The 27571-nt window shown below is 43.8% G+C and overlaps 1 protein-coding gene and 1 pseudogene across 1 annotated transcript in view; both read left to right on the plus strand.

Annotated features, from left to right (window-relative positions):
- Positions 1–27571, plus strand: part of LOC139536471 (reticulon-4 receptor-like) — a 62879-nt gene that overhangs the window by 13525 nt on the left and 21783 nt on the right. The gene's annotated exons all lie outside the window — the stretch shown is intronic.
- LOC139536463 (general transcription factor II-I repeat domain-containing protein 2-like) lies at positions 12562–15594 on the plus strand (annotated as a pseudogene).

Raw genomic sequence — 27571 nt, forward strand, 5'->3', positions numbered from 1 at the left:
TTATGTCGTCAGCCTTCGAGATTTTGCAGGGAGCCAGGTTCTTTACTAAGTTGGACCTTCGTAACGCTTACCATCTCGTACGCATCAGAGAGGGGGACGAGTGGAAAACGGCGTTTAACACTCCGTTAGGGCATTTTGAATACCGGGTTCTGCCGTTCGGTCTCGCTAATGCTCCAGCTGTCTTTCAGGCATTAGTTAATGATGTACTGAGAGACATGCTGAACATTTTTGTTTTCGTTTACCTTGACGATATCCTGATTTTTTCACCGTCACTCGAGATTCATGTTCAGCACGTTCGACGTGTACTCCAGCGCCTTTTAGAGAATTGTCTCTACGTGAAGGCTGAGAAGTGCGCCTTTCATGTCTCCTCTGTCACATTTCTCGGTTCTGTTATTTCCGCTGAAGGCATTCAGATGGATCCCGCTAAGGTCCAGGCTGTCAGCGATTGGCCCGTTCCTAAGTCACGTGTCGAGTTGCAGCGCTTTCTCGGTTTCGCTAATTTCTATCGGCGTTTCATTCGTAATTTCGGTCAAGTGGCTGCCCCTCTCACAGCTCTGACTTCTGTCAAGACTTGCTTTAAGTGGTCCGGTTCCGCCCAGGGAGCTTTTGATCTCCTCAAGAAGCGTTTTACATCCGCCCCTATCCTTGTTACTCCTGACGTCACTAAACAATTCATTGTCGAGGTTGACGCTTCAGAGGTGGGCGTGGGAGCCATTCTGTCTCAGCGCTTCCAGTCTGACGATAAGGTCCATCCTTGCGCTTACTTTTCTCATCGCCTGTCGCCATCGGAACGCAACTATGATGTGGGTAACCGCGAACTGCTCGCCATCCGCTTAGCCATAGGCGAATGGCGACAGTGGTTGGAGGGGGCGACCGTTCCTTTTGTCGTTTGGACTGACCATAAGAACCTTGAGTACATCCGTTCTGCCAAACGACTTAATGCACGTCAGGCTCGTTGGGCGTTGTTTTTCGCTCGTTTCGAGTTCGTGATTTCCTATCGTCCGGGAAATAAGAACACCAAGCCTGATGCCTTATCCCGTCTCTTTAGTTCTTCTGTGGCTTCTACCGACCCCGAGGGGATTCTCCCTGAAGGGCGTGTTGTCGGGTTGACTGTCTGGGGAATTGAGAGACAGGTAAAGCAAGCACTCACTCACACTGCGTCGCCGCGCGCTTGTCCTAGTAACCTTCTGTTCGTTCCTGTCTCTACTCGTCTGGCTGTTCTTCAGTGGGCTCACTCTGCCAAGTTAGCTGGCCATCCCGGCGTTCGGGGTACGCTTGCTTCTATTCGCCAGCGGTTTTGGTGGCCTACTCAGGAGCGGGACACGCGCCGTTTCGTGGCTGCTTGTTCGGACTGCGCGCAGACTAAGTCAGGTAACTCTCCTCCTGCCGGTCGTCTCAGACCGCTTCCCATTCCTTCTCGACCATGGTCTCACATCGCCTTAGACTTTATTACCGGTCTGCCTTCGTCTGCGGGGAAGACTGTGATTCTTACGGTTATCGATAGGTTCTCTAAGGCGGCACATTTCATTCCCCTCGCTAAGCTTCCTTCCGCTAAGGAGACGGCACAAATCATCATTGAGAATGTGTTCAGAATTCATGGCCTCCCGTTAGACGCCGTTTCAGACAGAGGTCCGCAATTCACGTCACAGTTTTGGAGGGAGTTCTGTCGTTTGATTGGTGCTTCCGTCAGTCTCTCTTCCGGGTTTCATCCCCAGTCTAACGGTCAAGCAGAAAGGGCCAATCAGTCGATTGGTCGCATATTACGCAGCCTTTCGTTTCGAAACCCTGCGTCTTGGGCAGAACAGCTCCCCTGGGCTGAGTACGCTCACAACTCGCTTCCTTCGTCTGCTACCGGGCTATCTCCGTTTCAGAGTAGTCTTGGGTACCAGCCTCCTCTGTTCTCGTCCCAGCTCGCCGAGTCCAGCGTTCCCTCCGCTCAGGCTTTTGTCCAACGTTGTGAGCGCACCTGGAGGAGGGTCAGGTCTGCACTTTGCCGTTACAGGGCGCAGACTGTGAGAGCCGCCAATAAACGTAGGATTAGGAGTCCTAGGTATTGTCGCGGTCAGAGAGTGTGGCTTTCCACTCGTAACCTTCCCCTTACGACAGCTTCTCGCAAGTTGACTCCGCGGTTCATTGGTCCGTTCCGTGTCTCTCAGGTCGTCAATCCTGTCGCTGTGCGACTGCTTCTTCCGCGACATCTTCGTCGCGTCCACCCTGTCTTCCATGTCTCTTGTGTCAAGCCTTTTCTTCGCGCTCCCGTTCGTCTTCCCTCCCCCCCCCCCGTCCTTGTCGAGGGCGCTCCTATTTACAAGGTACGAAAGATCATGGACATGCGTTCTCGGGGACGTGGTCACCAGTACTTAGTGGATTGGGAGGGTTACGGTCCTGAGGAGAGGAGTTGGGTTCCATCTCGGGACGTGCTGGACCGTTCGTTGATTGATGATTTCCTTCGTTGCCGCCAGGGTTCCTCCTCGAGTGCGCCAGGAGGCGCTCGGTGAGTGGGGGGGTACTGTCATGTTTTGTCTTTGATCTTCATGTCTTGTCCCTGTGCTTCCCTCTGCTGGTCTTATTAGGTTCTTTCCCTCTTTCTCTCTCTCTCTCCTCCTCCCTCTCTCCCTCTCCCGCTCTCTCTCTCTATCGTTCCGTTCCTGCTCCCAGCTGTTTCTCATTCTCCTAACGACCTCATTTACTCTTTCACACCTGTCCCCTATTTTGCCCTCTGATTAGAGTCCCTATTTCTCCCTCTGTTTTCCGCTTCTGCCTGGTCGGATTCTTGTTTGATGTTTGCTGTTCCTGTGTCCTTGTTCCGCCCTGTCGTGTTTTTGCCTTCTTCAGATGCTGCGTGTGAGCAGGTGTCTATGTCAGCTACGGCCTGTGCCTTCCTTAAGCGACCTGCAGTCTGTGGTCGCGTCTCCTGTCGTTCCTCTCTACTGACGAGAGGATTTCAGTTTCCTGTTTTGGATTTACCTTTGATATATCCAGGAGAATCATTGTTTGTTTGATACTGGAATAAAGACTCTGTTACTATTACGTCGCTGTTGGGTCCTCATTCATCAGCATAACAATTATTCCATTTCTGTTTGTCACATGTCCGTGAAACTTGTTCAGTTTATGTCTCAGTTGGTGAATCTTGTTATGTTCATAGAAATATTTATACATGTTAAGTTTGCTGAAAATAAACGCAGCTGACAGTGAGAGGATGTTTCTTTTTTGCTAATTTTATATAGCTCCAATGACAACTCTCAGAATTTTCACTCAACAGTCCATACTCTGATGATGGTGCGATTGATGCAAGAAAGTGCAATTCTTGTTCAATAATTATAAGCAGTACTACAGTCGTGGCCAAAGGTTTTGAGAATGACACAAATATTAATTTTCACAAGGTCTGCTGCCTCAGTTTGTATGATGGCAATTTGCATATACTCCAGAATGTTATGAAGAGTGATTAATTGCTAAGTCCCTCTTTTCCATGCAAATGAACTGAATTCCCCAAAAACATTTCCACTGCATTTCAGCCCTGCCACAAAAGGACCAGCTGACATCATGTCAGTGATTCTCTCGTTAACTTCTTATGGCTGCAGGGGCAGTATTGAGTAGCTTGGATGAAAGGTGCACAGAGGTGCCAGAGTAAACGGCCTGCTCCTCAGTCATAGTTGGTAATATATGCATATTATTATTAGTATTGGATAGAAAACACTCTGACGTTTCTAAAACTGTTTGAATTATGTCTGTGAGTATAACAGAACTCATATGGCAGGCAAAAACCTGAGAAGTTCCTCTTCCTGTTTGGATTTTTTCTGAGGCTGGTAGATTTTCAACCAAGCTCCAATTGAAATTACAGCGAGAAATGGATGAGTTTTCACTTCCTACGGCTTCCACTAGATGTCAACAGTCAATAGAACTTTGTCTGATGACTCTACTGTGAAGGGGGGCCGAAGGAGACAGGAATGAGTAACCACTGCCATGAGGTGACCATGCTTTGACGTGAGAGGCAGCTCCGTTCCATCGCTCATCTGAAGTCAATGTAATTCTCCGGTTGGAACGTTATTCAAGATGTATTTTAACAACATTCTAAAGATTGATTCAATACATCGTTTGACATGTTTCTACTGACTGTTATGGAACTTTTGGACATTTCGGCACGTTTTAGTGAACGCGCTTTGTGACTTTGGAATTGTTTACCAAACGCGATAACCAAAGTAGCTAACTGGACATAAATAACGGACATTATCGAACAAATCAAGCATTTATTGTGGACCTGGGATTCCTGGGAGTGCATTCTGATGAAGATCATCAAAGGTAAGGGAATATTTATCATGTAATTTCTGGTTTCTGTTGACTCCAACATGGCGGCTAATTTGACTCTTGTTCTGAGCTCCGTCTCAGATTATTGCATGGTTTGCTTTTTCCGTAAAGTTTTTTTAAAATCTGACACAGCGGTTGCATTAAGGAGAGGTATATCTATAATTCCATGTGTATAATTTGTATTATCATCTACATTTATGATGAGTATTTCTTTTGAAACGATGTGGCTATGCACTATCACTGGATGTTTTTGGAACTAGTGAATGTAACGCGCCAATGTAAACTCAGATTTTTTTATATAAATATGAACTTTATCAAACAAAACATGCATGTATTGTGTAACATGAAGTCCTATGAGTGTCATCTGATGAAGATCATCAAAGGTTAGTGATTAATTTGAGCTATATTTCTGCTTTTTGTGACTGCTATCTTTCGCTGGAAAAATGGCTGTGCTTATTGTGGTTTGGTGTGATCGAACATAATCGGTTGTAGTGCTTTCACTGAAAAGCATATTTGAAATCGGACACGTTGGTGGGATTAACAACAAGATTACCTTTAAAATGGTATAAGAAACATGTATGTCTGAGGAATTTTAATTATGAGATTTCTGTTGTTTTGAATTTGGCGCCCTGCACTTTCACTGGCTGTTGTCATATCATCCCGTTACCGGGATTGCAGCCATAAGAAGTTAACCTGATGAGGACTGAGGGCGCTGTTTTCACTTTGGGGGAAAATCGTGCCCAATTTAAACGGCCTCGTACTCAATTCTTGCTCGTACAATATGCATATTATTATTACTATTGGATAGAAAACACTCTCTAGTTTCTAAAACCGTTTGAATTTTGTCTGTGAGTAAAACAGAACTCATTTGGCAGCACACTTTCTGACCAGGAAGTGGAAAGTCTGAAAATGATGCTCTGTTCAAGGGCCTGCCTATAAATGGGCATGATACGTATGAGTATACATGCACGTCATACACCTTCCCCTAGATGTCAAGAGGAAGTGAGAGAAGAAATGAAGTGATTATCTTGGTCTGAGGTGAAATAAATCCTCTTGGAATGACGTGTCCGCCATTTCCTGTTTTCTGGAAAGCGCGAAGATGAACCTGGAATTGCCTTCTGGAAAGCTGTCGTTATAGGCGAATACTATCTCCGGCTTTGATTTTATTTTATACATGTCACAATATCATCGTAAAGTATGTTTTTTCAATATAGTTTTATTAGATTATTGAATTTTTTTTGGGACGTTAGGCGTGTTGCGTTGTCTGTGTTTGTTGACGATGGAGAGCTTCGCGCCACTTGGCCAGTGTGCTTGCTAATTCAAGAGGGAAAAACGATGTTCTAAATCCAAACAACGACTGTTCTGGACAAAGGACCCCTTGTACAACATTCTGATGGAAGATCACCAAAAGTAGGACCCATTTTGTGATGCTATTTCATATATCTGTCGAACTGTGTACTAGTAGTTTTGCGCCCAGGTTTTGGCCACTCTCTCGCTATAACATAAGCCTTATGTCGTAATGAAGATATTTTTAGAATTCTAACACTGCGATTGCATTAAGAACTAGTGTTTCTCTCATTTCCTATACAACATGTATTTTTTTGTAATGTTTATGAATAGCTATTTGGTCAGAATAGGTGAGAGTCTAATAGAAATATCCGCACATTCTGGGAAAAAGATGCTACGTTAGCATAATGGATAACCACTGATTTCAGCTCTAAATATGCACATTTTCGAACAAAACATAAGTGTATGTATAACCTGATGTTATAGGACTGTCATCTGAGGAAGGTTTATGAAGGTTAGTGAAAATTAATATATTTTGCTGGTTTATTCGCTAACGCTAACGTGCCTATTGCTATCGCTAACGTGCCTTGATGAATGAATGCGGTTGTGTCGTAGGCTATTGTAGTAAGCTAATATAATGCTATATTGTCTGTCCTTTTTTGTATTTGGTGGTGAGCTAACATAAATATACGTGCTGTTTTCGCTGTAAAACACTTAAAAAATCGGAAATATTGGCTGGATTCACAAGATGTTTGTCTTTAATTTGCTGTACACCATGTATTTTTCAGAAATGTTTTATGATGAGTATTTAGGTATTTCACGTTGGTCTCTATAATTACTCTGGCTGCTTCGGTGCTATTTCTGACGGTAGCTGTGATGGTAGCAGCAATGTAAAACTGATTTATAGCATTTTTCGAACAAAACATAGATTTATTGTGTAACATGTTATAAGACTGTCATCTGATGAAGTTGTTTCTTGGTTAGTTTGGTTGGTTCTTGGTTAGTTAGGTTGGCTTTGTGCATGCTACCTGTGCTGTGAAAAATGTCTGTCCTTTTTTGTATTTGGTGGTGAGCTAACATAAATATACGTGCTGTTTTCGCTGTAAAACACTTAAAAAATTGGACATGTTGACTGGATTCACAAGATGTGTATCTTTCATTTGCTGTATTGGACTTGTCTGAGTCGGTACAGCCACCTGGTTTCTTCACGCATCGCGCCAACAGAAACAAGCATCTCTCTGGTAAGAAGAAGGGCAGGGGTGTATGCCTTATGATTAACGAGACGTGGTGTGATCATAACAACATACAGGAACTCAAGTCCTTCTGTTCACCTGACTTAGAATTCCTCACAATCAAATGCCGACCGCATTATCTACCAAGAGAATTCTCTTCGATCATAATCACAGTCGTGTATATTCCCCCCCAAGCAGACACATCGATGGCCCTGAAAGAACTTCATTCGACTCTATGTAAACTGGAACCCACATATCCTGAGGCTGCATTTATTGTGGCTGGGGATTTTAACAAGGCTAATCTGAAAACAAGGCTCCCCAAATTCTATCAGTATATCGATTATCGACAGACATATTCAATCAATCCTAATCCCAGTCTGCTGTTCCCACATGTTTCAAGAGGGCCACCATTGTTCCTGTTCCCAAGAAAGCTAAAGTAACTGAGCTAAATGACTACCGCCCTGTAGCACTCACTTCCGTCATCATGAAGTGCTTTGAGAGACTAGTCAAGGACCATATCACCTCCACCTTACCTGACACCCTAGACCCACTCCAATTTTCTTACCGCCCCAATAGGTCCACAGACGACGCATTCGCCATCACACTGCACACTGCCCTAACCCATCTGTACAAGAGGAATACCTATGTAAGAATGCTGTTCATCGATTACAGCTCAGCATTTAACACCATAGTACCCTCCAAACTCGTCATTAAGCTCGAGACCCTGGGTCTCGACCCCGCCCTGTGCAACTGGGTCCTGGACTTCCTGACGGGCCGCCTCCAGGTGGTGAAGGTAGGTAACAACATCTCCACCCCGCTGATCCTCAACACTGGGTCCCCACAAGGGTGTGTTCTCAGCCCTCTCCTGTACTCCCTGTTCACCCACGACTGCGTGGCCATGCACGCCTCCAACTCAATCATCAAGTTTGCAGACGACACTACAGTGGTAGGCTTGATTACCAACAACGACGAGACGGCCTACAGGGAGGAGGTGAGGGCCCTTGGAGTGTGGTGTCAGGTGTCATAACCTCACACTCAATGTCAACAAAACAAAGGAGATGATCGTGGACGTCAGGAAACAGCAGAGGGAGCAGCCCCCTATCTACATTGACGGGACAGTAGTGGAGAGGGTGGAAAGTTTTAAGTTCCTCGGCGTACACATCACAGACAAACTGAAATGGTCCACCCACACAGACAGCGTGGTGAAGAAGGCGCAGCAGCGCCTCTTCAACCTCAGGAGGTTGAAGAAATTCGGCTTGTCACCAAAAACACTCACAAACTTTTACAGATGCACAATCGAGAGCATCCTGTCAGGCTGTATCACTACCTGGTACAGCAACTGCTCCGGCCATAACCGTAAGGCTCTCCAGAGGGTAGTGAGGTCAGCACAACGCATCACCGGGGGCAAACTACCTGCCCTCCAGGACACCTACACCACCCGATGTCACAGAAAGGCCAAAAAGATCATCAAGGACAACAACCACCCGGGCCACTGCCTGTTCACCCCGCTATCATCCAGAAGGCGAGGTCAGTACAGGTGCATGAAAGCGGGGACTGAGAGACTGAAACAGCTTCTATCTCAAGGCCATCAGACTGTTAAACAGCCACCACTAACATTGAGTGGCTGCTGCCAACATACTGACTCAACTCTAGCCACTTTAATAATGGAAAAATGTATGTAATCAATTTATCACTAGCCACTTTATATAATGCTTACATACCCTACATTACTCATCTCATATGTACAGTGGGGAGAACAAGTATTTGATACACTGCCGATTTTGCAGGTTTTCCTACTTACAAAGCATGTAGAGGTCTGTAATTTTTATCATAGGTACACTTCAACTGTGAGAGAAGGAATCTAAAACAAAAATCCAGAAAATCACATTGTATGATTTTTAAGTAATTAATTTGCATTTTATTGCATGACATAAGTATTTGATACATCAGAAAAGCAGAACTGAATATTTGGTACAGAAACCTTAGTTTGCAATTACAGAGATCATACGTTTCCTGTAGTTCTTGACCAGGTTTGCACACACTGCAGCAGGGATTTTGGCCCACTCCTCCATACAGACCTTCTCCAGATCCTTCAGGTTTCGGGGCTGTCGCTGGGCAATACGGACTTTCGGCTCCCTCCAAAGATTTTCTATTGGGTTCAGGTCTGGAGACTGGCTAGGCCACTCCAGGACCTTGAGATGCTTCTTACGGAGCCACTCCTTAGTTGCCCTGGCTGTGTGTTTCGGGTCGTCATGCTGGAAGACCCAGCCACGACCCATCTTCAATGCTCTTACTGAGGGAAGGAGGTTGTTGGTCAAGATCTCGCGATACATGGCCCCATCCATCCTCCCCTCAATGCGGTGCAGTCGTCCTGTCCCCTTTGCAGAAAAGCATCCCCAAAGAATGATGTTTCCACCTCCATGCTTCACGGTTGGGATGGTGGTCTTGGGGTTGTACTCATCCTTCTATTCCTCCAAACACGGCGAGTGGAGTTTAGAGCAAAAAGCTCTATTTTTGTCTCATCAGACCACATGACCTTCTCCCATTCCTCCTCTGGATCATCCAGATGGTCATTGGCAAACTTCAGACGGGCCTGGACATGCGCTGGCTTGAGCAGGGGGACCTTGCGTGCGCTGCAGGATTTTAATCCATGACGGCGTAGTGTGTTACTAATGGTTTTCTTTGAGACTGTGGTCCCAGCTCTCTTCAGGTCATTGACCAGGTCCTGCCGTGTAGTTCTGGGCTGATCCCTCACATTCCTCATGATCATTGATGCCCCACGAGGTGAGATCTTGCATGGAGCCCCAGACCGAGGGTGATTGACCGTCATCTTGAACTTCTTCCATTTTCTAATAATTGTGCCAACAGTTGTTGCCTTCTCACCAAGCTGCTTGGCTATTGTCCTGTAGCCCATCCCAGCCTTGTACAGGTCTACAATTTATCCCTGATGTCCTTACACAGCTCTCTGGTCTTGGCCATTGTGGAGAGGTTGGAGTCTGTTTGATTGAGTGTGTGGACAGGTGTCTTTTATACAGGTAACGAGTTCAAACAGGTGCAGTTAATACAGGTAATGAGTGGAGAACAGGAGGGCTTCTTAAAGAAAAACTAACAGGTCTGTGAGAGCCGGAATTCTTACTGGTTGGTAGGTGATCAAATACTTATGTCATGCAATAAAATGCAAATTAATTACTTAAAAATCATACAATGTGATTTTCTGGATTTTTGTTTTAGATTCCGTCTCTCACAGTTGAAGTGTACCTATGATAAAAATGACAGACCTCTACATGCTTTGTAAGTAGGAAAACCTGCAAAATCGGCAGTGTATCAAATACTTGTTCTCCCCACTGTATATACTGTACTCTATACCATCTACTGCATCTTGCCTATGCCGTTCGGGCATCACTCATGCATATATTTTTACGTACATATTTGTATTCATTCCATTACACTTGTGTGTATAAAGTAGTTGTTGTGAAATTGTTAGATTATATTACTTGTTAGATATTACTGCATGGTCGGAACTAGAAGCACAAGCATTTCGTTACACTCGCGTTAACATCTGCTAACCATGTGTATGTGACAAATAAATGTGATTTGATTTGATTTGGATGTCACATCATGTCAATACAATGATAAGGCATTCAAATGTTTTTTTATTGATTATTATGATTGCTGGCTCTGCTCCAATCACTGAATACTGCCAACTTGCACAGCCATGACAATAATCACAATAACATACAGGCTCTGGTTTATTACTGCTTTTTTTTATTTTTTTTTATTCAACAATCAATAAATTGTTCAGGCAACAACCCTCATGTAAGCATTTATTTTTTGCAGCTCGTCATTTTCACACCTAGTCAGTAATTATTGGCTTTATTAAAAACAGCTGATGATTGCTTTAACTACAGGTTTGACTTGCTGAGGGTATTATGAAACCTAAAAGCTTCTTCTGCAAGGAAGGCAGATGACCCATTTTCAAACCTTCTACACTGAGAAAAAACACTGAAATATTGCTGAAGCTCTGCATTGTCTCTATCGATCAATTCTATGAAACTTTCTACAGAAATATGCTTACAGAATCGTAATTTTTGTGAATGTTTGCAGTCTAAACCTATACAGTCGTGGCCAAAAGTTCTGAGAATGACACAAATATTAATTTCCACAAAGTTTGCTCCTTCAGTGTCTTTAGATATTTTTTGTCAGATGTTGCTATGGAATACTGAAGTATAATTACAAGCATTTCATAAGTGTCAAAGGCTTTTATTGACAATTACATGAAGTTGATGCAAAGAGTCAATATTTGCAGTGTTGACCCTTCTTTTTCAAGACCTCTGCAATCCACCCTGGCATGCTGTCAATTAACTTCTGTGCCACATCCTGACTGATGGCAGCCCATTCTTGCATAATCAATGCTTGGAGTTTGTCAGAATTTGTGGGATTTTGTTTGTCCACCCGCCTCTTGAGGATTGTCCACAAGTTCTCAATAGGATTAAGGTCTGGAGAGTTTCCTGGCCATGGACCCAAAATATCGATGTTTTGTTCCCCGAGCCACTTAGTTATCACTTTTGCCTTATGGCAAGGTGCTCCATCATGCTGGAAAAGGCATTGTTTGTCACCAAACTGTTCCTGGATGGTTGGGAGAAGTTGTTCTCGGAGGATGTGTTGGTACCATTCTTTATTCATGGCTGTGTTCTTAGGCAAATTGTGAGTGAGCCCACTCTCTTGGCTAAGAAGCAACCACACACATGAATGGTCTCAGGATGCTTTACTGTTGGCATGACACAGGACTGATGGTAGCGCTCACCTTGTCTTCCCCCAGACAAGCATTTTTCCGGATGCCCCAAACAATCGGAAAGGGGATTCATCAGAGAAAATGACTTTACCCCAGTCCTCAGCAGTCCAATCCCTGTACCTTTTGCAGAATATCAGTCTGTCCCTGATGTTTTTCCTAGAGAGAAGTGGCTGCCCTTCTTGACACCAGCCCATCGTTCTGCTGCCATTCCTGAGCAAGCTCTTTACTGGTGGTGCCCCGATCCCGCAGCTGAATCAACTTTAGGAGACGGTCCTGGCGTTTGCTGGACTTTCTTGGGCGACCTGAAGCCTTCTTTTGAACAATTGAACCGCTCTCCTTGAAGTTCTTGATGATCCGATAAATGGTTGATTTAGGTGCAATCTTACTGGCAGCAATATCCTTGCCTGTGAAGCCCTTTTTGTGCACAGCAATGATGAAGGCACGTGTTTCCTTGCAAGTAACCATGGTTGACAGAGGAAGAACAATGATTCCAAGCACCACCCTCCTTTTGAAGCTTCCAGTCTGTTATTCGAACTCAATCAGCATGACAGTGATCTCCAGCCTTGTCCTCGTCAACACTCACACCTGTGTTAACTTAAAAACAGAATAATAACTAAGGCTTACAGCTGTCAGCTTCACAACATTAAACTTGCTCTTTTAAACAAGTGCAATACAGCTTACGTCTACAAAACTCAGCACAGTAGCAATTTATTATACCTTCGTGAGCTTGAGACTTAAAAGAAAATATTTCACCTTTATTTAACTAGTTAGGCCAGTTGAGATCAAGTTCTCATTTACAACTGCGACCTGGCCAAGATAAAGCAAAGCAGTGCGACAAAAACAACAACAGAGAGTTACACATGGGAAAAACAAACATACAGTCAATAACACATTAGAAAAATCTGTATACAGTGTGTGCAAATGAAGTAAGGAGGTAAGGCAATAAATAGGCCATAGTGGCAAAGTAATTACAATTTAGCAATTAACACTAGAGTGATATATGTGCAGATGAGGATGTGCAAGTAGAAATACTGGTGTGCAAAAGAGCAGAAAAACAAAAACAAATATGGGGATGAGGTAGGTACAGTTGAAGTCGGAAGTTTACATACACTTAGGTTGGAGTCATTAAAACTCGTTTTTCAACCACTCCACAAATTTCTTGTTAACAAACCAGTTTTGGCAAGTCGGTTAGGATATCTACTTTGTGCATGACACAAGTAATTTTTCCAACAATTGTTTACAGACAGATTATTTCACTTATAATTCACTGTATCACAATTCCAGTGGGTCAGAAGTTTACATACACTAAGTTGTCTGTGCCTTTAAACGTTTGGAAAATTCCAGAAAATTATGTCATGGCTTTAGAACACATGTGTCAAACTCAAGGCCCGCGGGCCAGATGTGGCCCGCCAGGTCATTTTATGTGGCCCGCGAGAGCTTAAAAGTTTTGAGTGTCTAAAAATAAATACCAAAAAATAAATTAAGAGCGTGCTTTGACCAAAAACTACATTCCCACAATGCCTTTCGACTACGCTAGCCACGGCAGTGTCCATGCCAACGAGTGGAATTGAGATATAAATAATGATCCCAAAATGTCCAGAAAGAGAAAAGTTGATGCAGACGGAAGACTGTTTCAAGAAAGATGGGAAGGCGAATACTTGTTTGTGCTTCAAGGAGAAAGACCGGTATGTCTTTTGTGTTACGAGGCGGTGTCGGTTGTCAAAGAGTACAATCTGCGTCGACATTTTGACACCAAACACGGAGCTAAGTACGCTAAAGCTAGCCTTCAAGAAAAGCAACAAATTGCCCAAGAATTAAAAGGCAAACTGCGGTCGCAGCAGAGTTTGTTCATGAAATCCACAGCCAAAAACGAGGCCGCGGTGAAAGCTAGCTTCATTGTGGCTGAAGAAATCGCCCACGCTTCCAAGTCTTTTTCAGAGGGAGCGTTTTTGAAGCAGTGCATGCTGAAGGTCTGTGAGCAGGTGTGTCCCGACCAGTTACAGACTTTTAAAAATGTCAGTTTATCAAGAAACACCATCGCCGACCGAGTGAAGGAACTAGCAGAAAATCTTACAACACAGCTGGCCGAGGAGACACGCAGCTACACAGCTTTTTCATTAGCTGTTGATGAAAGCACAGATAACACGGACACAGCGCAGTTATCAATTTTTATTAGAGGCGTAAAGTCGGACCTCTCTATCACTGAGGAGCTGTTGGATGTGGCTGCAATGCATGGGACCACGACGGGACAGAACATTTTTGATGCGGTAGAGAAGTCCGTAAGTAAAAATGCATTGCAGTGGGAAAACTTGGTAGGATTAACTACAGACGGTGCACCGGCAATGTGTGGAGGAAAAGTGGACTTGGTTGGACTAATGAAGGGGAAAATGCAAAAAATGAACTGTCACTTTGATAACGTATCATTGCATTATCCATCAAGAAACTTTGTGTGGGAAGGTGCTGGGGATGGAGGACATTGTGACCACAGTCATGAAAACAGTGAACTTCATTCGGGCGCGTGGCCTGAATCACCGTCAGTTCCAGCAGTTTTTGCTGGAGATGGGCTCGGAACACGGGGATGTGCTGTACCATACAGAAGTGCGGTGGCTGAGTAGGAGCAAAGTCCTCAAGCGATTTTTCGAGCTCAGGAAAGACATTGCTCTTTTTATGCAGAGTAAAGGAAAACTCATGTCTGAACTATCAGATCCAAAGTGGATGTGTGACTTTGCTGTGTTGTGTGACATAACCGACCATCTCGCCCAGCTGAATCAGAAGCTGCAGGGACGCAAACAAGTCATCACGCAGATATCCGACACGATCACGGCTTTCCAGCGTAAATTGGACTTATGGATGTGGCAAGTGTAACAGGACAATCTTGTTCACTTTCCTGTTTGTCAGAGCATGTCAGCCTCATTTCCCGAGACTTTTTCATGTGCTCAGTTGGCTACCAAACTGAGCTGGTTAAAGACTGAGTTTGATCGGCGCTTCTCTGACTTCAGAGCACAACAGTCTGGCTTTGACATCTTTGCCAATCCTTTCACCACCGATGTCTGCACTGCACCCCAACACCTTCAGATGGAGCTAATTGAGCTTCAAAGCGACAGTGGCCTGAGAGCAAAGTTTCAGGATGCTACAATCCAGGACTTTTACCGTCTGCTGCCTCCTGGTTTGATGCCACAGCTTCGACTTCATGCTGCCCGTGTTCTGTCCATGTTTGGGAGCACCTATCTGTGCGAACAGTTTTTTTCCATAATGAATCTGAACAAAAACAAGCACAGATCACGCCTCACGGATGACAACCTCCATGCTGTTCTACGCATTGCCTCAGCACAGGACCTAAAACCAGACATTGACACACTGGTAACGGGAAAACGGTGTCAGACATCTGGTCAGAAAACACACAGGCAAGCATTTAAAAAAAAAACTTTATTAAAATATAATAAAATGTAATTCAACCAAGAAGAAGAACAGTTAAACTGTGTGCAATTTAATGATTGTGCTTGCATTTTGTTTTGTGTTTATCATTTTCAGAACATGATCAATCGATAGTAGAGAGAGAATCCACTTGGTGTGTTCAAGGACAGGCAGCATCTCCTCATCAAAGACTAACCGAGAAACTTGACCAATATAGTTGTGAACTGAGTCAACCTTTATTTTGGTATTTTTAGTTGATTACATATTATTTATGTGTAGCTGCTGTAGTAATTATTTAATGTTTGCAGGTTTATGTGTGTATGCAGACAAATTGTTGTCATCAAACCATCAGTTGGGTGCAAGGCTGTGTGCAGCCTTTTTTTGTAAAATGCTACATGTGTCATACATGTTCTTTGCAGCTCAGTTTTATGTTATTTTTCTTTATTCACTTGGACAGTTTGATCCTTCATTAATGGAGTTATGTGGGTTTTCATAAGCTGACAAAATTTTAAAGGATTTATGTTAGAGCTACAAGCAAACATATATTTTCTATGCAACTGTAATTGTCACTTGAATAAGTTATAATAAATAATTAGTTATTTAACATTAAGGAGGAGTTACATTTATTTTACATTACATTCGATTACATTTATAAGTTACATCTGGCCCTTTGAGGACAGCCATTATGCTGATGTGGCCCTCGGTGAAAATGAGTTTGACACCCCTGCTTTAGAAGCTTCTGATAGGCTAATTGACATCATTTCAGTCAATTGGAGGTGTACCTGTGGATGTATTTCAAGGCCTACTTTCAAACTCAGTGCCTCTTTGATTGACATCATTCGGAAAATCAAAAGAAATCAGCCAAGATCTCAAAAAATAAATGCAGACCTCCACAAGTCTGGTTCATCCTTGGTAGCAATTTCCAAGCGCCTGAATATACCAGGTTCATCTGTACAAACACTAGTACGCAAGTATAAACAACATGGGACCACGCAGCCGTCACATCGCTCAGGAAGGAGACGTGTTCTGTCTCCTAGAGATGAACGTACTTTGGTGCGAAAAGTGCAAATCAATCCCAGAACAACAGCAAAGGACCACGTGGAGATGCTGGAGGAAACTGGTACAAAAGTATCTATATCCACAGTAAAATGAGTCCTATATTGACATAACCTGAAAGGCCGCTCAGCAAGGAAGAAGCCACTGCTCCAAAACCGCCATAAAAAAGCCAGACTATGGTTTGCAACTGCACATGGGGACAAAGATTGTACTTTTTGGAGAAATGTCCTCTGGTCTGATGAAATAAAAATAGAACTGTTTGGCCATAATGACCATTGTTATGGAGGGGAAAGGGGAGGCTTGCAAGCCGAAGAACACCATCCCAACCGTGAAGCACAGGGGTGGAGGCATCATGTTGTGGGGGTGCTTTGCTGAAGGAGGGACTGGTGCACTTCACAAAATAGATGGCATCATGAAGCAGGAAAATTATGTGGATATATTGAAGCAACCTGGCATTACATCAGTCAGGAAGTTAAAGCTTGGTCGCAAATGGGTCTTCCAAATGGACAATGACCTCAAGCATACTTCCAAAGTTGTGGCAAAATGGCTTAAGGACAACAAAGTCAAGGTATTGGAGTGGCCATCACAACGCCCTGACCTCAGTCCCATTGTAACGGTCGTCATAGTCGTTCTCCTCCTCAGACGAGGAGGAGCATGGATCGGACCAACATGCAGAGTGGGTAGTGCTCATGATAATTTATTAAATCGAAACTGAACACGAAACAAAATAACAAAATGAAACAACCGACAACAGTCCCGTGTGGCACGAATACAAACACGGAAACAAACACCCACAAAACACACGTGAAACCCCGGCTGCCTTAGTATGATTCTCAATCAGGGACAACGATTGACAGCTGCCTCTGATTGAGAATCATACCAGGCCGAACACAAAATACCAACATAGAAAATCACACATAGACAAACCCACCCAACTCACGCCCTGACCAACTAAATAAAGACAAAAGAAAACAGGTCAGGAACGTGACACCCATTGAAAATTTGTGTGAAGAACTGTAAAAGCGTGTGCGAGCAAGGAGGCCTACAAACCTGACTCAGTTACACCAGCTCTTTCAGGAGGCATGGGTCAAAATTCACCAACATAGCTTATTGAAATTCTCGATTGTCGTGGATTTATCGGAGGTGACAGTGTTTCCTAGCCTCAGGGCAGGGTGCAGCTGGGAGGAGGTGCTCTTATTCTCCATGGACTTTACAGTGTCCCAGAACTTTTTGGAATTAGTTCTGCGGGATGCACATTTCTGTTTGAAAAAGCTAGCCTTTGCTTTCCTATCTGACTGTGTATTTTGGTTCCTGACTTCCCTGAAAAGTTGCATATCGCGGGGACTATTCGATGCTAGTGCAGTACGCCACAGGATGTTTTTGTGCTTGTCAAGGGCTATATCTGTTCTTAGTTCAATTTTTTTTGAAAGGGGCATGCTTATTTAAGATGGTGAGGAATGCACTTTTAAAGAACAACCAGGCATCCTCTACTGACGGGATGAGGTCAATATCCTTCCAGGATACCCGGGCCAGGTCGATTAGAAAGGCCTGCTCGCAGAAGTGTTTTAGGGAGCGTTTGACACTGATGAGGGGTGATGGTTTGACCGCGGACCCATAACGGACACAGGCAATGAGGCAGTGATCGCTGAGATCGTGGGTGAAAACAGCAGAGGTATATTTAGAGGGCAAGTTGGTCAGGATGATATCTATGAGGGTGCCCATGTTTACGGATTTGTGGTTGTACCTGTTAGGTTCCTTGATAATTTGTGTGAGATTGGGGGCATCTATCTTAGATTGTAGGACGGCCGGGGTGTTAAGCATATCCCAGTTTAGATCACCCAACAGTACGAACTCTGACGATAGATGGGGGGCAATCAATTCACCTATGGTGTCCAGGGCACAGCTGGGAGCTGAGCAAGCGGCAACAGTGAGGGACTTATTTCTGGGGAGATGGATTTTTTAAAGTAGAAGTTCGAACTGTTTGGGCATAGACCTGGATAGTATGACAGAACTCTGCAGGCTATCTCTATAGTAGATTGCAACTCCGCCCCCTTTAGCAGTTCTATCTTGATGGAAAATGTTGTAATTGGGGATGGAAATGTCAGAATTTTTGGTAGCCTTCCTAAGCCAGGATTCAGACACGGTTAGGACATCATTGTTGGCAGAGAGTGCTAAAGCAGTGAGTAAAGCAAACTTAGGGAGGAGGCTTCTAATGTTAACATGCATGAACCCAAGGCTTTTACGGTTACAGAAATCAATTAATGAGAGGGCCTGGGTTAACCTCTACATCACTAGGGGAACAGAAGAGAAGTAGGATGAGGGTACGGCTAAAGGCTATAAGAACGGGTCGTCTAGTGCGTTGGGAACAGAGAATAAAAGGAGCAGATTTCTGGGTGTGGTAGGATAGATTCAGGGCAAATTGTACAGACAAGGGTATTGAATTCCTGCCTGAAATACAATGGTGTTACATTTTGATGCAATGGAAAAATCGAACATTTGGAGTTTGCACCATAGCTCAGTCATTTATACATAGTCCTAATGGGTTAAGCCGTGAAGCTGTGAGCTTCTCTGAATATTGACAAGTGCATAAATTAATTCAGTGAGAGAAGTTAGTGTAAGAAAAGCCTGCACACTACCAGTCAGGTATGCAAGGGGTTCCTCACTTAGTGCTCTCTGGTGTTTGAGCTACAGTCCTCCTCGTTCCTTACCGATCGGGCCATGATTGCCTACATCTCTCTACTCTCGGGCAAGGCTCTGGCGTGGGCAACAGCGTTGTGGGAACAACAGCCACCATCCTGCAGCTCCGTATTAGCCTTCACTGCCGAGCTGCAACTAGTCTTCGACCACCCAGTCGGCGGACGAGAAGCTGCCAGCCGACTGTTCAACATCCGCCAAGGGGTAGACCAGTGGCTGACCTGGCCATTGAGTTCTGCACCCTCGCCGCCAAGAGTGCGTGGAATACGGAGGCCCTGGTTACCGCTTTCCACCAGGGTTTGTCTAACTCCATCAAGGATGAACTCGCCTCTCGGGAACTGGCAAAAGACCTCGAGTCCCTGATAACACTGGCAATCAGGATCGAAAACCGCCTCCAAGAACGTGAGACAGCCCCTTTTTGACACTACCCCAGTATCCCAGTTTCTTGAGAACCCCAAGCCCCCCGAACCCAACATTGTGGAGCCCATGCAGCTGAGACACACACATCTGAGCCCACAGGAGCATGACAGGTGAATGTGTGAAGGGTGCTGAATCTCTACTGCGGTTACCTCATCCTTTCGTGATCTGGATGGACCATAAGAACTTGATCTCCATTCAAGAAGCCAAGAGGTTGAACGCTCACCAGGCTAGGTAGGCTGTTCTTAACAGTTTGTTTTCACACTAGCCTATCTCCATGGATCCAAGAATCAGAAACCAGACGCCCTGTCCCGTCAACATGATGTCTTTAATGAGGAGAGGGACTCCGATCCCATCATCCCCAGCTCCTGCATTGTGGCCCCTGTGATATGGAGTATTGAGACCATGGTACGACAAGCCCAGACCTGAGAACCTGACCCCGGCAGGGGTCCCACTAACAGACTTTATGTTCCGCAATCAGCCTATTCTGGAGTGCTACAATGGGGACACTCCTCTAAATTAACTGGGCATCCAGGGGTTAATCGGACACTGGAGTTCCTGAGGCAGAAATTCTGGTGGCCCAACATGATTGAGGATGTGAGATCCTTTGTTGCGGCCTGTTCCACCTGTGCACAAAGCAAGTCCTCTTGACAGCGACCGGCTGGGTTGCTCCAACCTCAGCCCATTCCTTTATTTTGGCAGTTACTGTACCTGTAGATTTGCATTGTGCTGTATGGACGCATGAAAAAAGATGGCATCACTCTGTCTCTCCCAAGAATACTTGATGGCCTAACTTGCTGAACGCCATAAACCAGGAAGGCCACAAGCATGGTCCATTTCTACGCCATGATGTGTTAGCGCACCAATGAGCTATCCAATATTTTTCTGCTAGAGTACTCTATCAATTAACTGTTAAGTATGGACAACTGCTGTTATAGCTAGCATGAGGAAACTATAGATTGTATGGTGGGAGAAGAAAATGTTAGTAATCTTAATCTCCATTAATGTAAAAACTTAGACAGAATTGTGGTTCTTATTCCAACCACATTCCTTTTCCAGCCCATGCAGAGGGATCTCTATACCGACAGTCCTGACAATGCATGTTATAAATAATGCCAGAGCATTTGTTTTTCACTTTAATGAATTCCTCCCTAAAAATACTGCACAAACATAGCTTGAGAGAGAGTGGGACATCTCAGGCTTCTCTGGGAGACAGGTTCGGCTAGAGAACAGAGGATGCTCAAAAGCTCCCTCTCTGTAACGATGTGCGCTGAGAGTCGGGAAGCAAGTTTGGGGAGTGAGTGTTTTAATAAATAAATGAAACATAATACAAAACAAGAAACACGAACAACGCACAGACAGGAAACAGAAACAATGACGCCTGGGGAAGGAACCAAAGGGAGTGACATATATAGGGCAGGTAATCAAGGAAGTGATGGAGTCCAGGTGAGTGATGACACGCAGATGCGTGTAACGATGGTGACAGGTGTGCGCCATAACGAGCAGCCTGGTGAACTAGAGGCCAGAGAGGGAGCACACGTGACACTTTTCAAAGAATGGGTGTAGACAAAGGAAAATTCTGAAGAAAATAGGTCATATGTCACACGTCACTACTTCACAGGAGAGGCATTTGAAGTTTCTGTAAAACTGTTTATCAAAATACATTTTGGGGCACAAATGGAACATGTGACCTTTCATGTGCCTTAATAACGAACTTGTTTGCCATCTGTAAATACGAATCAAATTGCTAAATAACGAGCATAGTTGGCTAAGCCTCGAAAAAAACCTTCCTGCTTGCCGTGATTGGCTGAGATAATGGATGAGTTGGACATGCCGAGAGATGAGTTCGGATTGGTCTGCTATGTAGCATGCTTCTGTCTATAACATGAGCTGCTAAATATGTGTGGATAATCCTGTTTTCCACGGCTTTAATAAATATATATAATGAAGAACTGAATAAATGTAGCTACTGTTCTCAACATTGCTGCCCTGAAGGTAATAGCGCTATCGACAAAGCACAGTGTGAAAACGTTGTGATGGACTACTTTCTGGAGGATGATCGTGCCATGTTCACTCTCTTTGACCGGTGGAAGCAGAGATGATTGCCAAATGCAGAGAGAGTACAAAAAGAAAACACAGAAAGAAGGCTGTTGTATAAAACTCCTGTCTCCGGATCACATCAAACTAAGGGCAACCATGGCATCCATGAGGGAGAAGCGTCCATCCATGTATACGGGTAAGAGTTTAGCTACATTTTCAGATATAATATGTTTCTAATTTTGTCAGAAAGTTATTTTCATTGCAAGTTAAAGCTTACTGTTAGCTATCTACTGTAGCTAACTTTAGCTGGCTGGCTCGCTAGATAACATTACATGTATGACCTCTGTATGAGCTCTAGAAAGAGGCTCGAGGTCCCGAAATGAAATTCTGAGTTGTCCCCAGTTGTTTTGAACGCGGCATCAGAGTTGGGATTATGGTTTATTGTTTAGTTAGCTAGCTAGCTACATGTCTAAACAAAAGACTCCACTATGCAAGTAAACATTTCACTGTACCGTTTACACCTTCTGTGTCCTGTGCATGTGTTAAATAAACTTAGATTTTATTTGATATGGTGTGTGTTGACCAGAGATGGTAATGTGAAGAACAACATGACCTGCACCAAAGTCAGGCCAAGGACTAGATACATTTAATGTTTACTACTACTTTTTTCTACTACGTTCACCACTTTTTGTTTGAAATCTTTGTTTTTTTTACTACATTGAATCCTTAAAGAGATGGGTGGGGCTGAGGCTTAAGAGGGTGTGAACAATGCTGCAAGGGTGTAAACATAGAGTACTCTAGTAGGTGTACCAAAACATTCATGGGACATTTTCTCAAAAGTGGGGTTTTATCAACTTTCAAAGCAGAATAACTTTTTCATTGTTCCTCAACTGCAGTGCATGATTTACAATGTTCTAGCTTGGAGTCTCTACTTTTAGCCAATGTAAAATACACTACTTCAAATTTTGCAGCATAGGACTGAATCCAGGTGGTGGGTCACATATAATAATGATGCCCCTCTCTTTATCTAGCCCACACTTTTAGCCTGCCCTTAACAAGAGCTGCAATTTACCATGACAATTTAGAGGACAGAATGAAAACTTCTCAAGTTTTTGTCACTGCATATTAGCCTTGGACAATATACCATTTGTATTGTCTACTGGGGTATTTCAAAATACCGACGGTATGATTTTCAATACCGTTTAATAAATAGCGCCCCTTGTGGGCACTTCCGGTAATAATGTATACCGTATGGTACAGAAACGGTATGACGTGTGAAAATATGGATACTGCCCAACACTCCCACATATATAATAGCATGGTTTCAGTAATATCTATCCTCTATACAACTCAGTGTTGTGTCCCTGTCTATGATACAGTTAAAGGCAGAAGTTTACATACACTTAGGTTGGAGTCATTAAAACTTGTTTTTCAACCACTCCACAAATTCTTGTAAACACACTATAGTTTTGGCAAGTCAGTTAGGACATCTACTTTGTGCATGACACAAGTAATTTTTCCAACAATTGTTTACAGACAGATTATTTCACTCATAATTCACTGTACCACAATTCCAGTGGGTCAGAAGTTTACATACACTAAGTTGACTGTGCTTTTTAACAGCTTGGAAAATTCCAGAAAATGATGTCATGGCTTTAGAAGCTTCTGATAGGCCAATTGACATAATTTGAGTCAATTGGAGGTGTAGCTGTGGATGTATTTCAAGGCCTACCTTCAAACTGAGTGCCTCTTTGCTTGACATCATGGGAAAATCAAAATAAATCACCCAAGAACAAGTCTGGTTCATCCTTGGGAGCAATTTCCAAGCGCCTGAATGTACCACGTTCATCTGTACAAACAATAGTACGCTAGTATTAACACCATGGGACCACGCAGCCGTCATACCGCCCAGGAAGGAGATGTGTTCTGTCTCCTAGAGATGAACGTACTTTGGTGCGAAAAGTGCAAATCAATCCCAGAACAACAGCAAAAGACCTTCTGAAGATGCTGGAGGAAACAGGTACAAAGGTAACTATATCCACAGTAAAATGAGTCCTATATCGACATAACCTAAACGGCTGCTCAGCAAGGAAGAAGCCACTGCTCCAAAACCGCCATAAAAAAAGCCAGACTACGGTTTGCAACTGCACATGGGGACAAAGATCGTACTTTTTGGAGAAATGTCCTCTGATCTGATGAAACAAAAATAGAACTGTTTGGCCATAATGACCATCGTTATGCTTGGAGGTAAAAGGGGGAGGCTTGCAAGCCGAAGAACACCATCCCAACCGTGAAGTACGGGGGTGGCAGCATCATGTTGATTATGAGGTAGGAAAATGATGTGGATATATTGAAGCAACATCTCAAGACATCAGTCAGGAAGTTAAAGCTTGGTTGCAAATGAGTCTTCCAAATGGACAATGACCTCAAGCATACTTCCAAAGTTGTGGCAAAATGGCTTAAGGACAACAAAGTCAAGGTATTGGAGTGGCCATCACAAAGCCCTGACCTCAATCCCATAGAAAATTTGTGGGCAGAACTGAAAAAGCGTGTGCGAGCAAGGAGGCCTACAAACCTGACTCAGTTACACCAGCTCTGTCAGGAGGAATGGGCCAAAATTCACCCAACTTATTGTGGGAAGCTTGTGGAAGGCCACCCAAAACATTTGACCCAAGTTAACAAATTTAAAGGCAATGCTAACAAATTTAAAGGCAATGCTACCAAATACTAATTGAGTGTATGTAAACTTCTGACCCACTGCGAATGTGATAAATAATTCTCTCTACTATTATTCTGACATTTCACATTCTTGAAATAAAGTGGTGATCCTAACTGACCTAAGATGGGGAATTTTTACTAGGATTAAATGTCAGGAATTGTGAAAAACTGAGTTTAAATGTATTTGGCTAAGGTATATGTAAACTTCTTACTTCAACTGTACCTTTCTAGATTAGTCTCAGCAGGTCTAGCAGGAATGACAACATATCAGGTGTCTGTTCTACTTTGGTAGCTTGCCTTAGGCCTACTTTGTATATGTCAAGAACCATACAAACTCAATACTGAGTCCATTGTTCACAGAAATACAGCTTTGCTTATCACTCAATGGACAGTTATTTCAATCTAATTGACTTGCCCATTTAATCTCTGTGATGTCCTCTCTGTGGTCTGATTGGGGGTTTGAATTAAATTATTGATTTGGTTATTTCAATTCTGCCTGGAGGCCACCAGCTGGGTTGGACTTGCTCGAGGACCAAGACCGGAATTCATAGTCTAAGACATTTTCCATTGAGCATGAAAAGCCTGGCTGCTCAAGAGACCTGCTGAACTGTGTGCATGTGTAAACCAATCAGCATTGAGTTTTCTATCCTTTATCTTCCTCAGTAAAACATTTTCCATAGCTAAAATACAGCAAGCTGTAGTGAATCACTGTTCCTGCCCTCTCTAATATCCCTCTGCTCCGTAACCACATTTTTGTGGAATTGTGATTAGTTCAGATATTATGAGATTTCCCCAAAGCAACCTCTACTGTATGTTAGCAGGCTCTATTGATAGAAGTGACATCATGATAGTGATATCGCTGCTCACTTCTCAGTCAGGAACACTAAGAATGGATGGGGAAGAATCTGAGTTTCCAATGGAGCTCCAATGACTTTAAACGCGACTTATAATCCAATAGACTATATTGACGGGGTGGACCACAGTATGGTGCATTAATATGATCAAGCTTTATCTGACAGGGAACGGGATCAAATCCTTTTACATTGGATCTCTGCTGTCTGTTTTCCACTAGTCTGTCTGGCGGCATTCTGTTCTTGTATTTATCCCTGTTGGCCAGAGGACTCGGAGCATCTTCCTCTCAAAAAAACCCATCTTCAGCAAATCCTGTCTCGTGGAAGTGTAACAGTATTACTCTAATCCGTCCCCTCGCCCCGACCCGGGCGCGAACCAGGGACCCTCTGCACACATCAACAACAACAGTCACCCCCGAAGCATCGTTACCCATCGCTCCACAAAAGCCGCGGCACTTGCAGAGCAAGGGGAACCACTACTTCAAGGTCTCTAAGCGAGTGACGTCACCGATTGAAACGCTATTAGCGCGCACCACCGCTAACTAGCTAGCCATTTCACATCAGTTACACTCACCCCCCTTTCGACCTCCTCCTTTTCCGCAGCAACCCGTGATCCGGGTCAACAGCATCAATGTAACAGTATAACTTTACGTCCGTCCCCTCGCCCATACCCGGGCTCAAACCAGGGACCCTCTGCACACATCAACAACAGTCACCCTCGAAGCATCGCTACCCATCGCTCCACAAAAGCTGCGGCCCTTGCAGAGCAAGGGGAACCACTACTTCAAGGTCTCAAAGCGAGTGACGTCACCGATTGAAACGCTATTAGCGCGCACCACCACTAACTAGCTAGCCATTTCACATCGGTTACAGAAGGACAAGTTGCCCAACACAGAAGACAATCTTGCTTTGCATGTGGATTAATGCCACACAAAGGAACACATTTCTAAACTATTTTCAGCCATTGTTTGTTTTCCTCCTTCCTTCCCTGCTTCCCCTTTTTGGGGTTCAGTTTAAAATAGACAATCTCCTAAATTAGTTTTCGTCTTAGATTTTGCGGTTCCTCTTCAATGTCTTACAGTAAACTGGAAGCTTTTCCAAAGGGGTGATAATATTTTGGACACACATTATCAGCTGTAAATAGCAGATGCTTGTCTTGAGTTTGCAATGTTCATTTGTGTTGTGCGGATTCATTTTTTGGGGTTGTTTCCTTTTAGATAACTATGGACCTTTTGAAATTGGCTGACTCTGAAAATAGTTTAGCTGACTTATTGAAGCTTAGGTTACCTACATAACTCTTTGTGTCCTAACTAAGTCAGTTCCTGTCATTATTGTTTATGTCATGGTGATAACTGTGTTGGACAATTATGTCATCAGTTCTGTAGCTTTTTAAGCCTGGCAGTCTCAAATAGTTGTTTTACTACAGACTCCCTTTCTTCACCTACTCTCTATCTCTCTCTCCATTTCAGTGGGATGACCCATTTTCTATGTTGACTGGAGCTAATGGCATAATTAAGTGAGTTTGAACTGCCAGGCAGTTCTGTCAGCGATGTTTCAAGTCCCGATCATAAATCACTTGAGGAACAAAGACACCAGGCCACCCACATGTTTACAGAATAAAACATTATGATAGCATAGCTTAAAGCAGTTTACAGGTGCACCTTTCCATGTATTCACAGTCAGGAGCTTTTTCCAAAAGGATTACCTTCTCACTTTGATGTTTTCCCATAATATGGTTTAGAACATCAGCTTCTAGACTGCAGGCTTTGCGAGAGGCAGATCAACTGTATTTGCACTGTTTTCTGAGAATGCGCACTGAGTGTACAAAACATTAGGAACACCTGCTTTTTCCATGACATAGACTGACCAGGTGAATCCAGGTGAAAGCTATGATCCCTTATTTATGTCACTTGTTAAATCCACTTCAATCAGTGTAGTTGAATGGGAGGAGACAGGTTGAAGAAGGATTTTTAAGCCTAGAGATAATTGACAAATGGATTGTGTATGTGCCATTCAGATGGTGAATGGGAAAGACAAAATATTGAAGTGCCTTTGAACGAGGTATAGTGGTAGGTGCCAGGCACACTGGTTTGAGTGTGTCAAGAACTGCAACGCTGCTGGGTTTTTCAACAGTTTCCTATGTGTATCAAGAATGGTCCACAACCCAAAGGACATCCAGGCAACTTGACACAACTGTGCGTTCTTTGGCTGTCCCCATAGGAGAACCCTTTGAAGAACCCTTTTCTAAGAGTTTGGGCTTATACCGTATAGCCTAAACTAGTATGCAAATTAAAACTGGGTGATCAGAAAGTTGCATAATGTGTATGGGGAATAAGATTCTACGGGCACATCGCGCATATGGCTCTACACAATCATTTAGTGTTTAAATTAGTATTCATTGAGGGGTGCTATGCTCTGACACTGTACTGTTCTGATCATTAGATGCATACATGCAGCAGTGTAGCGTTGGGGCTACTTTCACAGATAGCTCATCTACTGTGTGTTCCTCTGGTGAATACAATGTGTGGCAGTTGATGAGAGAGGGAGGGGAGTGTGTGTGAGAGAGAGAGAGAGAGGAGTGGGAGAGGGGAGTGTGTGATAGAGAGGAGTGGGGAAGAGAGGGAGAGGGGGGAAGTGATAAAGAGAGAGAGAGAGAAGAGGGGGGGCGGTAGAGACATGCAGGCAGAGGAGATCCCAGTTCAGATCGTCAAAGGCGCCCATGTGCAAACAGATTTCCCTCTTGAGTTTGTGGTTGTGAATACACA

The sequence above is a fragment of the Salvelinus alpinus genome, chromosome 1 (genome assembly GCF_045679555.1).
Source record: "Salvelinus alpinus chromosome 1, SLU_Salpinus.1, whole genome shotgun sequence".
Taxonomy (NCBI): domain Eukaryota; kingdom Metazoa; phylum Chordata; class Actinopteri; order Salmoniformes; family Salmonidae; genus Salvelinus; species Salvelinus alpinus.